This window comes from Pan troglodytes, chromosome 15, assembly GCF_028858775.2.
Source record: "Pan troglodytes isolate AG18354 chromosome 15, NHGRI_mPanTro3-v2.0_pri, whole genome shotgun sequence".
In the NCBI taxonomy this organism is placed as follows: Eukaryota; Metazoa; Chordata; class Mammalia; order Primates; family Hominidae; genus Pan; species Pan troglodytes.
The window spans coordinates 87,296,984-87,312,523 of NC_072413.2; the positions used below are offsets into that span (position 1 = coordinate 87,296,984).

Genomic DNA, 15,540 nt, shown 5'->3' on the forward strand with positions numbered 1-15,540 from the left:
TATATATATATATATATATATATGCTTGCACTGGGTCCGTAAGCATTATACTATAATTCATTAAATGTCATCCAAGAAGTTGCAGATTTTTCAACACTACGTACTGAAAAGATACAAAGGACTATCATAACTTCTCTTAACATTGAAAAAAACATGGGGCCGGGTGCGGTGGCTCACACCTGTAATCCCAGTTGGGAGGCGCAAGTGGGCGGATCCCTTGAGGCCAGGAGTTCGAGACCAGCCTGACCAACACGGCGAAATCCTGTCTGTACTAAAAATACAAAAATTAGTTGGGCGTGGTGGTGGGCGCCTATAACCCTAGCTACTCAGGAGGCTTAGGCACAAGAATCGCTTGAACCCAGGAGGCAGAGGTTGCAGTGGGACGAGATCGTGCCACTGTACTCCAGCCTGGGTGACAGAGTGAAATTCTGTCTCAAAAAAAAAAAAAGAAAAGAAAAGAAAAAGAAAAGAAAAGAAAAAGCATGTATTAGCAAGACTACAAAATCAGAGCAGAAAGCCAAACTAACAAATAATTCCTTAGGCTTTAGGAGAAGTAATACATCCATGGCTTTTCTCATGTTCATTTTTGCGACTGGTTAGCAAGTCTGGCAGGCAGAAAAGAAAAAATTAGACTATAATAAAACATTAAAGACACCATTTAGAAGACATCTGATATTTAACATGTTCAAAATTGGAAAACAGACACTGAGCTTGATTTTTGGGCAACATTGCGAGGTACTACATAGCAAAAGCACTGTTTCCTCCCATCAATCTGTTGACATAAAAATCTCTTATGCAGAAAAGTAAGTTTTCAAATGACACGGTAGAAATACATATAAGATGAATAATTCAAATTTATACTTTTGGTTTTTAGTAACTATAAAGAATATAGGTCTTTCAAGGATAAAGAACCTGAATTTGGTCCTTAATATGAAATGTTCTTACATCTTTTAAAAGCGTGGGCTGAAATACGTACTCCTGCTGACAGCATATCCACACTGCCAAAGGTGAACATGTGCTCACAATAAGAAAAAAACTGTACATTTCTCAGGGCACATTACTACTACATCATATTGAAATTGTCTAAAAGAGAAAAATGTACATCTTAGTTTATTTTTCAACAAGCAATTAAACATACGTGGAAAATTGAATCATGCAGTATTTTTACCTATCAGTTACTATGTTTGTGATATGAGGGGAACAGATTTCTTTTTTTTCCCTTTAAATCCATAATGTTCACAAGTCACCACGTGGAACTAAAATCGCACGCACACAGGCAAATCGTGAAGAAATGTTAAGTACTTCAAAATGCCCACAAAGTCGTGCCAGAAACGATGCTGTGTCTATAGCACAGAATTGTCGGAGGCCAAAACTAAAGTGGAAGGTGCTTCTGCAACTTCCAGTTCTTTACTGCTACTTTTTTATTTGTTTGATGGAGGGACTCAGGTGAGGGGGTTCACTGACCAACTTGGATCCATCCCATGCTGTCTTGAACTGCTCAGGGACAGGAAATTCTCTGTCATTACCACCCTGACGAATAAGTATATTCATTTTGGATGATATGATGCTCACAATCTCACAGTCTAATGCATCTTCCCCGAGTTAGGTATGTGTGGCAACCTTCTGTCTTATTAGTGGAAATTGCTGGTACTCTCCCCATTACCTGGATTTGAATGTACTTGGAGTTGGTCACTTCCCCAATGCCCACCACACTGTCAAAGACCAGACCAAACTTCTTACAGTTTTCCACTGGAATGAAGTTTACTTTCCCTTTCATTGGGAGAGCTGATTTTTCACAATTGAAAATGTAAGCCGCTTGTTTCAGCTCAGTCTCTGAAATCACAAGGTCATTCCTGTCTTCTTGGTACTCTGCTCTCCATTTACTTCCTTCCAACTTGAACACGGGTGCATGTTTCTGGGAAGGATGAGGTTGGGGAGATGTGGGACTTGGAGTGTAGCTTTTGTGGGGAGACGTACTTTGCCCTCCGTGAGCCTGCAGGCTGGGATTCTTATATAGGCCTTCTGGTCATCAGTGATGTGCCAGAGCCCTGGTTCTGCAGGGTTAGGCTTCTCCCTGGTTAAACCGGGCAAATAAAGCTGAGCATGAAGGAGAGGACTTTTCTTTTGTGTCCTCATTCTCAAAAAGTGGAGGGGCCCTGGAGGAGGTGGAGGAGGAGGATGTGGAGAAAGGTCAGGCCCTCAGGAGAGAACAGAAAGCGCTGACGTGGGTGCTGCGGACCTGTTCTGCTCCACGTGAGGCCCGTGGTGTGGTGCTCCTTGACGCATGCTTGAAACTCACTCCAAATGTTCACATATGACCTCACCCAATCCACACGGTGTAAATCATGTTTGTAGCCCTTTAAGACCCTGTTAGTGTAAAAGGTGGCAGCATCACACATCTCGTTGACGTAAGTACCCAAGTTGGGGGACACAGTTATGCAGCCAAGGGCAGGGAGGCTTTTGCTGACATCCGAGAGATGACTAAACATGTTACTCCCTCGGTTTCTCTCTTTGAAGGTTTGGACTTCTGAATCTTTTCTGATTTGGGTTTCAGAAATGCAGCCATGCATTCTCTCGGGGTTGTTGGTCATGAGATGCCATCAGAAGGAAAGCCCCGTAACACCCTTTCTGCACAAGTCTCCATGTCACCAGCAAGGATCCTACTGTTCTTTAAAAACTTGGCCACCATGCTGTTCATCAGCTTATCAAAGGCTTCCACGGAGGGTGCCACACCTCCACAGACACTCTTGCTTACCCCGCCATCCCCAGGGGGCCTGTGGGACTCTGCAGACAGCGACTCCAGGCAGCTGACAGCCCACTCCAGTCTTTCCAGCAGTCCCTGTATGTCTGCCATTCTGCTTTGCTGCCCTGGGGTCCTGTCTTTGGCAATGCAAATCTGTGGCTGGCCACTCATGCTCTCTTCCTGTGGCCCTTATTGTGTTGTTTTAAATATACTGAAGTTTCATCACATTCCCCAAAGCCTGCCATTCAGTTGGGACTTCATTCCTTGAACGTGTTTGCGAACTGCAATTGACCTACGGCCGGATTTCTTAACCTCAGCATTACTGACATTCTGGATTGGATAATTCTTGTCCTGGGATGCTACACTGTGGATGGTAAGATGCTCAGCAGTCTTCCTGGCCTCCCACTAGACACCAGTGACACCCACCTCATCAGCTGTGACAACCAAAAATGTTTCCAGTTATTGCTGTGTGTCCACTGGGGAATAAAACTGCTCCCAAATGAGAACCCAGGAACACTGGCCCCAATCTCTCCACTCATCAAGTCCCAAACCTCCCTCTCCATCTTTCGGCAGGCACCGTCACCTCCTCTTTTCTAAACCAAGGACGTGCCCTTCCTTCCACCTCCGTTCGCTGGCTCCATTATTTCTGCCTGCGCGTGCATCTTCTTACTTGCCAAAGTAACATCTCTATTACCCTTCTTTTCCTCTGGAATCTTTCCTCCCTCCACTACCCCTTGTCTCTACTCACCTCCCCCTTCCCAGGACTGATGATTTCTTATCTTAACCATCGCCACACATAAACTGGTGTCCAAGTCCTCCTTTTGGCTCCCATTATTCTTTCCTGCACTCACAAATCCCAAGAGCTGGCACCGACAGCGCAGCTTCCACTCCCCCATGTCACCACCACAATCTCTTCCTGCCAGGGGTCACCTGGGTCCCCCAGTTCCCCAGGTGCTATGGTTTGCATGTGTCCCTCCAAAATTCAGGTGTTGCCAAGGTGATAGTGTTAAGAGGTAGGGCCTTTAAAAGGTGATTAGGCCAGGAGGGCTCCTTCCTCATGAACGGGATTAGATGACCATATAAAGGGGCTTAAAGGAGGGAGCCACCCCCCTTTTCTGCCTTCTGCCATGTGAAGACACAGTGTTCCTCTCCTCTGGAGGGTACAGCGTTCAAGGCCCCATTTTGCAAGCAGCCCTCACCAGACAATGAACCTACCACAGCCTTGATCTTGGACTTCCCAGCCTCCAGCATAGTGAGAGATCTATTGTTTGTAAATTACCCAGTTTGTGACAGCAGCACAAACAGACTAAGACGAGGGGTCACTGCCCTTGATGTCACTCCAGCCTCTCTCCCCTCTCCACCACACAACTTCCCACATGCACTCACATGAGAGGCCTCTTTCTGGGTTACACAAACTTCCTATTACTTTTGACAATATCTCTTAAAAATCCTTTCCACCTTTAGCTACAAAACACCCTCCTGGCCTGGTTTCGGCTCCTCCCACTCTTCTTTCCGGACAGTTGGCTAGCTCTCTGTCCATGCTCAGCCCCACCATCAGAGCGTTCCTAGAGTTCTAGCCCTCTCCTCTTTTCTTCTCATGCTCTTTTCCTAGGAGAGTTTGTGGAAAGGTTGGGTTTGCCACTTCCCCACTGCCAGCTGATTCTGTTTCCAGATGCTGGAGGGTATCTCCAGCGGGCTCTGCACAGAGCAGCTTTCAGCTGCCCCTAGCTCCCACATCCGCTTAAACCAGAAGGCAGATTCCCCCCTCTGCCTTGCTTGCCAGTTCCCAGGGCACGCTCTCCATGCTGCCCAGGGTTTATCAGTGTCTATTCGTTTGCTGGGGCTGCCATAACCAAGTGCCACAGACTGGGGGGTTTAAGCAACAGAAATTCCCCCTCTCACAGTCCTGGAGGGCAGAAGTCCAAGATCAAGGGGTCACAGGGCTGGTTCCTTCAGCAGGCTGTGGGGGAGAATCTGTTCCTGGCCTCCCTCGCAGCTGCTGGTGTTTGCTGGTGTTCTCTGGCTTGCAAGAGCATTGCCCTGCCTTCATCTTTACACAGCATTCCCCCGTGTGTACAGCTGTCTTCAAATTCCCACCTTTTCTAAGGACAACGTCATGTTGAGTCGAGGGTGCACCCCACTCCAGTGTGACCTCATCTTAACTAATGACATCCTGCAAGGACCTTATTGGAAATATGGGCACACTGGAAGTAAGGGCACATTCTGAGGAACTGGGAGTTAGGACATCAACATATGAATGGAGCGGCGGTTGGGGGTGGGGGGAGAGAAGCACAATTCACCCCAGACAGTGGCTATCTCCCTTCCACATGCAGTCTCTCCAGGATATACCGAGACACCTGTGGCTGTCTTTTCCTGAATCCCTAATACCTACTGCTGTGCTTGGAACCTGGCTGCCACAAATGTCTGTTGAGGGAAGTAAAGTTTATCCTTTAATTCAGCATTCCGCAAAGAACAAAACAGAAGAAAACAACGGACCCAGCCTTTGGTAATCACCTGGCAAATGCTCTAGTTCAAAATTCTGGAGGCTCTGACACCTTCCTCAGCTATGTCCCTGCCTCCAGTCCCCATTGGGGCCCACCCGTTCTTCCCAAGGGCTCCTGCACTTTCCTTTCCTTTCTGTTTCTACTCCCAGGCCTGGGGTCAGCTCAAGTTAAGATGTCCTCTCCTGAATCCTAATAGGCCTCCCTGTCTCCAGCCTCTCTCCCCACAGCAGGCCGCCCTGCCTGACACCTCAGCAGCATTCTCAAAGCACAGTATCTTCAGGCACAGTCCCCAGGGCTTGCCAACTTGGAGAGGTGCCCAGAGTGCTATCAGGGGTGGGGGACTGGTATCACCAGAGCTGCCCAATGTCAACAAAGCCTCTCATTTTTCATGTGTCTCATACACCGACTCTCCATGTGCGTCTTCATTCGAAGAGTTTGGTGGCTACAGAAGTGTGAATGTGCCAGAGGCGTCTGAACCACAGCAACTCCATCATGAATAGGGGCTGGGTAAAATGAGGCTGAGACCTACTGGGCTGCCTACCCAGATGGTGAAGGCATTCTAAGTCACAGGATGAGACAGGAGGTCGGCACAAGATGCAGGTCACAAAGACCTTGCGGATAAAACAGGTTGCATTAAAGCCAGCTGAAACCCACCGAACCAAGATGGCAATGAGAGTGACCTCTGGTCGTCCTCACTGCTACACTCCCACAGCGCCATGACAGTTTACAAATGCCATGCCAACATCAGGAAGTTACCCTATATGGTCTAAAAAGGGGAGGCATGAATAATCCACCCCTTGTTTAGCATATCATCAAGAAATAACCATAAAAATGGGCAGCCAGCAGCCCTCCGGACTGCTCTATATATGAAGTAGCCATCATTTTGTACCTTTACTTTATTAATAAAGTTGCTTTCACTTTACTCTATGGAATCGCCCTGAATTCTTTCTTGTTTGAGATCCAAGAGCCTCCTCTTGGAGTCAGGATGGGGACCCCTTTCCTGTAACAAATGCTTACAGGGCAGGGTGAGAGCCGATCGGTGCTGGTACCCCTCAGAAGCCCTCCTGTTCCTTCCCAGCTTGTCCTTCCTGCTTTCAATATGCCGCCTGGCACAGGTCTCCAGAACACCTGCACCCGGGAGGCTTCTTGGGCCCATCCAAGCCCAATCTCTCCCTCCGCTGCATGAAATGCCCTAGACCCGTGTTCTCTTCACCTGTTACAGCCTATTCATCCTTTAATGTTCAACTCGAATCCCAGGTACCCAGGACACCTTATCTGGTCACTCTCACCCTACAACCTCTCCCTCCTCTGAATCCTTCTGGCAAATACCTTCTGTGCAGCTCATCTGGGAATTAATTGCACTCTGCAGTGTCTTCCCATTCTAACGCCTTATACCTTTAACCCACGGGTATGTGTGTCTCACCTTACCTTGGCAGACGTCACGTGAGCAGAGGCTAACAGTGACTCCTCTCTTAGAACCTGGCCAGGTTCACAGCACACGGAAGATGGTTGTCATTATTCTAAGTGATTCTGAAAAACAGCGGGAATGCTACCTGCACCTCCCACACAGAATTATCTCAAACACTAAGGATTTTTTTTTTCCTTTTTTTTTGAGGCAGGGTCTCACTCTGTCACTCTGTCACCCAGGCTGGAGTGCAGTGGCACAATCACAGCTCACTGCAGCCTCAAACTTCCAGGCTCAAGCAATACTCCCACCTCAGCCTCCTGAGTAGCTGGGACTACAGGTACATGCCACCATGCCTGGCTAATTTTTGCTTTTTTTTTTTTTTTTTTTTTTTTTGTAGAGACTGGGTCTTGCTATGTTTCCCAGGCTGCTCTTGAACTCCTAGGCTCAAGAGCTCCTGCCTCAGCCTCCCAAAATACCGGGATTACAGGAGTGAGCCACCATGCCCAGCCACGATTTTTAAAACATCTTTTATAAACATAATTAAATCTCTCACAAAGAAACTAGCCTATAGTAACACATCTTCTTCACTATCATCATCTCAAATAAAAACTCAAAAATATTTAAAAATGAAAAGAAAATTATAAATCTCATTAATAGTAAGTAATAGATTAGGTAATTTGGATTCCTCTTTTCTGTGATTTCTTGATTCCTTAGGAACAGATAAATAACTAGATAAATACATGCATGTTTTTTATAATATGGGATGCATGTTTTGAGTATATACTGAAAAAACTCTGCTTAAAACCATGGCTACGATTTTACATGCATACAGCTTATGATACATCTCATGACAGATGCAAAGGTGTTTATCATTATCTTTGTGCTACACAGTTTCTAATTTTACATATGAAAACCAAGGCATCATTCAGTATAAAGTACATTATTTGCATGATATATTTGCATTTGTAAAACACCCACATTTACTTTTACTGCTTAATGGGCCCTGATTTAAATGGGCCACTCTATATAAATGGAGCACACTGGTTCTCCACTCAATGGTGTTGATAAGAAAACTACTCCTTTTAGATGCAAATGAGCCTACTAATCACAATTAGAATGGTGGAGTTGAGGGAGGCAGAGCAGCTGGGCCAAGAGCTCCCAGTCTAGTAGGGCCAGCTTGGTTCTAGCTTCATCTCTGAAGCAGCAGCTTGGGACTTCCCCAGAGGACATCTGCCCAGGGGCCCCAGGGATAAACTCAACATTTCTCAACCGAGTCTCGCTCTGTCGTCTAGGCTGGAGCGCAATGGCACGATTTCAGCTCCCTGCAACCTCCACCTCCTGGGCTCAAGCGATTGTCCTGCCTCAGCCTCCTGAGTAGCTGGGATTACAGGTGCCTGCCACCCTGCCTGGCTAATTTTTGTATTTTTTAGTAGAGGCAGGGTTTTGCCATGTTGGTCAGACTGGTCTCGAACTCCTGACCTCAGGTCATCCACCCGCCTCGGCCTCCCAAAGTGCTGGGATTACAGATGTGAGCCACCGCACCCAGCCTAAACTCAACATTTCTGAAGGGGCTGGAGGAGAGGAGAAACAGCTTCAGAATTTGGGCCTGCTGTGCTAGTGTGGATCAATCTATCCATGGCCTTTGTTATCCCAAACCTGTCCAAAGTGCCAGATATTAAGCAATACTTTTCAAACATAAGTGGAATCATAAGGAAGGAGAATAGCATTTGTAAAACTAACAAGAGGAAAGGCAAGTAAAGGGAAAAGCTAAGTAACTATATAAGACATTACCCAGACTAATGCCACGGAGGCGGCGCAAAAGATATCCCCTTAAAATGGTGCAGGCACTCTGAAAAAACAGTATGGCGGTTCCTAAAAAAATTAAACATAGGGGCCGGGCGCGGTGGCTCACGCCTGTAATCCCAACACTCTGGGAAGCCGAGGTGGGCGGATCACAAGGTCAGGAGATCGAGACCATCCTGGCTAACACGGTGAAACCCTCTACTAAAAATACAAAAAAAATTAGCCCGGCGTGGTGGCGGGCGCCTGTAGTCCCAGCTACTCAGGAGGCTGAGGCGAGAGAATGGCGTGAACCTGGGAGGCGGAGCTTGCAGTGAGCCAAGATTGCGCCACTGCACTCCAGCCTGGGCAACAGAGCAAGACTCCGTCTCAAAAAAAAAAAAAAAAAATTAAACATAGGAATGCCATAAAATCTAACAGTTCCAATTCTGGATATATACCCAAAACAACTGAAAGCAGGGATTTGAAGAGATACTCGTACACCCATGCTCATAGAAACATTATTCACATCTGGGTGCGATGGCTCACGCCTATAATCCCAGCATTTTGGGAGGCCAAGGCAGGAGAATTGCTTGAGGCTAGGAGTTCGAGACCAGCCAGGGCTACATAGCAAGACCCTGATTCTACAAAAAAAAAAAAAATTTTTTTAAGTCACCGGGTATGGTGGCACACACCTGTAGTCCCAGCTACTTGGGAACCTGAGGCAGGAGGACGGCTTGAGCCCAGGAGTTCAAAGTTACAGTGAGCTATAATCATGCTACTGCACTCTGGCCTGGGTGACAGACAGAGAACATGTCTCTAAAAAAACAAAACAACAGGAAGAAAAGAGAAACATTATTCACAATCGCCAAGAGGTAGAAGCAACCTAACTGTCCCTCGACGGATGCATGGATAGACAAAACAAGAGAATAATATTCAGCCTTTAAAAGGAAGGAAACCCTCACATACGTTATAACATGAACCTTGAGGGCATTATAGTAAATGCAATAAGCCAGTCACAAAAAAGACAAACACTGTATGACTTCACTTTTATAAGGTATCTAGAGTCATTAAACTCATAGATAGAAAAAGAATGGTGGTTGCCAGGAACTAGGTGGAGGGGAACGGGGGGAGTGGTTGTTTAGTGAGTACAGGGTTTCAGTCTTGGAAGATGAAAAAAATGATGATGGCAGTGCTGGCTGCACAACAACTGAGTATCTTTAATGCCACTGAACTGTAAACTTTAAAAATGCCTGGATGGCGCCACTGCACTCCAGCCTGGGTGATAGAGGGAGACTCCGTCTATTTAAAAAATAATAATAATAAAATAAAAGGCTGGATGGTACATTTCATGTATCTTTTACCACAATTTAATAAATAAATAACAGATAGACGACAGACAGACAAACAGACATTTCCTAATGGCTGGCCAGACAGTACATAAGGCAGGTGACACCTCTGCTTCTCCACTGCCAGGCTCTAGAAATAAGGGCTGGTTTCCTCACTCTCTTTTCTCTCAATCATCCATTCACTGAATAAACATGTTTTTACATTGCTATGAGGACGCTGTGACAAAATAAACATCCTGTCCTCCAAGAGGCAGGGACATGGATGGCAAATTAGCTCAAGGATTCTGAGATGTACAGAGGAACCCCTGCAGTTGCCTTTGGATGTCTTGGTTACTACGCCAAGAATAAAACCAGACACTAGAATCTTCTGGACAATGTTCCTCTTGTTGGGTAGAATACACTGACAATCTCTTCTATGAGGCCCATGCCCATTCCTTGACCCTCATCTGAATCTTCTCTGAGCCCTAAAAGTGCTGCTGTGGGACTTCAATGCCAACTGTCCTGCCAGTTCTCCAGCTGCTTCCCTGGAAAAACTACAGATCCTCCAAAGGTGACATCCACCTTCTGGGTGCTCACACCCAGTATGTGCTCAATAAGTGCTGCTATTATCACAGCCTAGAAAGTAGCTGATATGGTTTGGCTGTGTCCCTACCCAAATCTCACCTTGAACTGTAATAATCCCCAAGTGTCAAGGGTGGGGCCAGGTGGAGAGATTTGAATCATGGGGGTGGTTTCCCCCATACTATTCTCAAGGTAGTGAATAAGTCTCACAAAATCCAATGGTTTTATAAATGGGAGTTCCCCTGCTCAAGCTGTCTTGCCTGCCACCATGTAAGACGTGATTGTGAGGCCTCACCAGCCATGTAGAACTGTGAGTCCATTAAACCTCTTTCCTTTACAAATTATCCAGTCTTGGATGTCTTTATCAGCAGCATGAGAACAGACTAATTCAGCAGCCCTTCAATATCTTCTCTTTGGTGCACTCCTGAGGAGCTGAAACCTGGAGGCTTTGCTCTATCCCATGGAATCTCTCCATCTCAGCCTCACTGATCCCCAAATACGGAAGCCAAGTCCCTCAAGGAGCAGCTTGCCTCAGAGATGGAGATGATAGAAGGTGGCCCGGGGATACCTTCTACACCTCCCACTTTGGCTGTGCTGACCGCAGAGAGGGACCAGGTGGCCAAGTCTGGACTGGAGGGACTCTGAGACTGAGGAAGCCCAGCCACTCCCTCCTTCCTTTGGCAACAGTTTCACGGAGGTCTTGACAATGGTACAAATGGCACCAGTGCAACAGGTGGAACCAGCTGAGGACTAGACAATGTTAGTATGGCCAGAGTGCTTGATGCAAAGACAGTGGCAAAACCTCATCTAAAATCCCCTCCATCAAGAGCAAACACATGGTGAGTAAAAATATCATTTCAACTTGAACTGAATCGCAAGGAAGCAAGAAGGCTGGCCACACTTGCATCTTCTGTCCCAGCACAGCAGCAGCATTTTGAGGTGGTGACCAACAACTACACACTGCCCATTATATAATGTGAGTAACACAACTCCCTCATTACTCCATGAACTGATACAACATTCAGCAGAAGTACCTCAATAATAAAGGCAAAAGTCACTATGACCTATTTATCTTTCAGGATTTCAAGCAAGATCAAGAAATGTACTTTTTTTTTTTTTTTTTTTTTTTTTTGAGATGGAGCCTCGCTCTGTCATCCAGGCTGGAGTGCAATGGCATGATCTTGGCTCATTGCAACCTCTACCTCCCAGGTTCAAGTGATTCTCCTGCCTCAGCCTCCCAAGTAGTTGGGATTACAGGCACCCACCATCATGCCCAGATAATTTTTCTATTTGTGTAGAGACAGGGTTTCACTATGTTGGCCAGGTTGGTCTCGAACTCCTGACCTCAGGTGATCCACCTGCCTCAGCCTCCCAGAGTGATGGGTTTACAGGCGTGAGCCACTGTGCCCAGCCAAGAAATGTATATATTTTAATCCAAGTTTTTGACAGTCTGGCTCCCGGTACTTCCTATGATGCTGAAAACCAGTCACAGACAAGAAAATAACCTATTTGTGGAGAAATTGTGATTTCCCTTGATTATTCATTTCCTCCCTTTGATAGCTAGTCCCATCCCATAGTCCACCACGAAGATGAGAGACATAAACACTGATTTTGGAAAGCTGATGACATAGAAGGGACACCTCGATCTAAATGCTGTATCAGGAAGACCTAATCTGGGCACTCAAATGCTAAAGTTGTATGTAATAGTGCAGATGTTTGTTTGTTTGTTCATTTGTTTATTTATTTATTTATTTGAGACGGAGTCTCGCTCTGTTGCTCAGGCTGGAGTGCAGTGGCACAATCTCGGCTCACTGCAACCTCCACCTCCAAGGTTCAAGCGATTCTCTTGCCTCAGCCTTCCACGTAGCTGGGATTATAGGTGCCTGCCCCCATGCCCAGCTAATTTTTTTGCTTTTTTTTAGTGGAGACGGGGTTTCACCATGTTGGCCAGGCTGGTTTCAAACTCCTGACCTCAAGTGATCTGCCTGGCTTGGCCTCACAAAGTGCTAGGATTACAGGCATGAGCCACTGCACCAGCCTCAGATGTTTATTTTTTATTTATTTTTCCTATGGTTTATTACATCTATTTATGCTTGGCTTCAAAGTGACAAAGTGATTTTAAATTTCCAAAACGTAAGACATGCCTATAATCCTACCATTTTGGGAGACTGAGGCAGGAAGACTGCTTGAGCCCAGGAGTTTGAGACCAGCTTGGGTAACATAGGGAGATCCCATCTCTACAAAAGAAAAAAAAAAAAAAAATTAGCCAGGTGTGGTGGCACGCACCTGCAGTCCCAGCTACTCAGGAGGCTGAAATGGGAGGATCACTTGAGCCCAGGAACTTGCGGCTGCCATGAGCCATGATCATGCCACTGCACTCCAGACTGCGTCACAGAGTGATACCCCGTCTTAAAAAAAAGTGTGGTGGGGCTCGGTGGCTCACGCCTGTAATCCCAGCACTTTGGGAGGCCGAGGCAGGTGGATCACGAGGTCAGGAGTTCAAGACCAGCCTGGCCATCATGGTGAAAGCCCGTCTCTACTAAATATACAAAAATTACCTGGGCGCAGTGGCAGGCTCCTGTAATCCCAGCTGCTTGGGAGGCTGAGGTAGGAGAATTGCTTGAACCCGGGAGGCAGAGGTTGCAGTGGGCTGAGATCATGCCACTGCACTCCAGCCTGGGCTACAGAGTGAGACTGTCTCAAAATAAAAAAAAAATTCCAAAAAGTAATCTCTTCTGTCTCCCAAGGCAACAAAGTACTGTGATGGGCATCAGTGCCTTAACCATGTCTTTGTCCTGATACTTCCAACTGAGCAGAAAGGCCCGGCCCGACCTCAAAGGTGCCCTGTCTACTCACTCCTTTCCCGGTGACCTCTGGCCACCTCCCTCACCACCTGTACCAAGCTTTTCCTTGCTTGTGACTGCTGTTCGCAAACTGTCCCACGTGTCCCTCTCTCAGTCCCTCCCCACATAGTGTAGCTCAGGAAAACCAAAAAGGAAATGGTTGGGAAGGCCAAGTGCATTGGTTTTCTTCCACCATCACATGGGCTGGAGCCGAAGAAACTGATTCTTACACACCTAGTACCTAATACCCATTCGATTCTTCGAGAAAAACTATAGAAACATCTATTCCTCTCCTGGAAGTGAACTGAGGCAAATAATGTTGCTAAACTTCCATGATAGCATTAAATTCGAAGAGAACATAGTTTCAAAAGAGTAATGTCACTTCTTGGCCATAGTTATGTAACTATGAGGGTGTGTCCATCAAGCTTTACAAAATGTGGTAGCACACCATGCCTTCTCAGCACCTTTCTTTCTGGGTGTAAACAGTTACGTATGATTGTGAGGGTTTTGCTTTGTTTTACTTTGTTTTGTTCTGTGCTTCCCTCTTCTTTGAATTCCTTTGGCAAATAAAGAGGACCACACAATTGAAGCTTTAAACATAACCCGAAAAACCTTAGCCTCCTGAAACCTTTGGAGGAAACTGACTCACACACATGGGCTGTGCTTCTTGGTGCTGGGTCATTGGGCTCACCTTTGCAAGTCCCCTGAGCACACACAGGCCACACACCGCTGCCAAGGCTCGTGCCTTCCTCGTCAATGCTACCTGGCCTGAAAGCTCCTGAAGGATGTGACTTATCCTCCAAAGCCACTTGCAGAGCCCAGTACCAATCGGGTCTGAGAAGGTATGCTACTTCTCTCCCTTTCATCTGCCCTTCTCTGTCCACCTCCACCCTCTTCAAAGGCTGCCCGCCTCCACCCTCTTCAAAGGCATTGTTCAAAGGAGTCACAGGCCACCAAGTTTCAGTACTGTGCTACAGCTTAGCCTTTCCAGGGAGGACACTTTATGTGTAGGGCATTCTTTGCCTGCACTAAACTGCTACCACTTCATATACACAGATTCAGGGACTTTTGCTAGCAATGACTCCACTTTAATTTGTGTATAATCCAGTCAATCGTGTGCTCAAAATGACTCCTGGCTCCCTGTGACCTGTGCCACTTCCAGGTTCTTTAGCACTAAACAATTGGCTCCACTTGCTCCAGCTTCTCCTGCCACCCCTTGTCTTGTAGTTTTTTTCGCTCTGACAATACCAAGTTGCTCATGGTCCCTTGGAGACACCAGAGCGCCTTTGACCTCTGTCATTGCTACTCAGTTGCCCCTGCTTGGAATGTCCCTCACTCCCTTGTTTTCTTTGCAAACTTTTATGCAGTCTTGAAAATACTGCTCCTCCTGTCTTCTTCCTGCCTCCCTCCATGCTGAGAGCAGATCCTATCTGTCTTATGCTGTCTCCTTTCCATGAAACACACGGTATTATAAGTTATTTATTTATGGAGCTAGACTGTGAGCTCTCTGAAGACACTGACTATCTGATTCAGCTCATGTCCCCAGGAGCTGGCATGGAGTAGGTGTTCAATAAACATCTGCTAAAAAAAAAAACAAAAAAAAAAAAACTAGCCCTATAAAGTATATAGGGCTGGTATTATGATCCTCATTTTGCAGCTAAGAACACTTAATTCAGAAAGGAAAAGTCACTTAATGAGGGTCGCATGGCTAGTAAGTGACTCATGCTCTCTTCATTGCCATGATGCTTACATAACTACCTCCCGTTTCCTGCTGTCTCTTGAGTTTGGTGATCTACGGAAAAGAAAAGGAAAACTGAAGAAACAATACAAACACTTCAAAAGTTTAATGGATGTTTCTGAGCATCTATACATCGCCTTCTTCTCAGAACAGACATTGAGGACAGTCCTATAATTCACTATTATCAGTGTATCTACTTTAACTTGGAGCCCAGGCAACCAAGCACTAAATTAACACTGCCCTGTCTCTGCAAAGGTGATGGGGGACAAGACGCCTTGTAACTTTGAAGAAGAGATTTACACACCCCTGTGTCTCCCATATAAATGGACTCAAGAGCTGCAGCAGTCCATAAATGATCCATTCTTTCCACTGTTGATAGTTGAAGGCAGCCGTTTCCAGCTTCTTGCCGGTGATCACTCTGCTAAAAATAGCTTTGATGCTGTCACATGCAAACTTGAACAGAACCTGAAAGCAGTTCCCCTTTTAGTTCTGAGCTGGTTCAACTTTAAAAGAGAGGCAGCTGTTAACACACTCCAGCGTGTTTACATGATGCTGAAGTAGTTCAGCTCGTAGTAAAAATACCACTGAAAAGGGACAGGCTTGGGTTTGCAGCCT

General features: G+C 46.2%; 1 protein-coding gene and 1 pseudogene across 14 annotated transcripts in view; both read right to left on the reverse strand.

Annotated features, from left to right (window-relative positions):
* Positions 1–15,540, reverse strand: part of FOXN3 (forkhead box N3) — a 461,111-nt gene that overhangs the window by 132,888 nt on the left and 312,683 nt on the right. The window lies entirely within an intron of this gene.
* LOC134808309 (adenylyl cyclase-associated protein 2-like) overlaps positions 1–15,540 on the reverse strand; it is a 59,750-nt pseudogene continuing 44,210 nt past the window's right edge.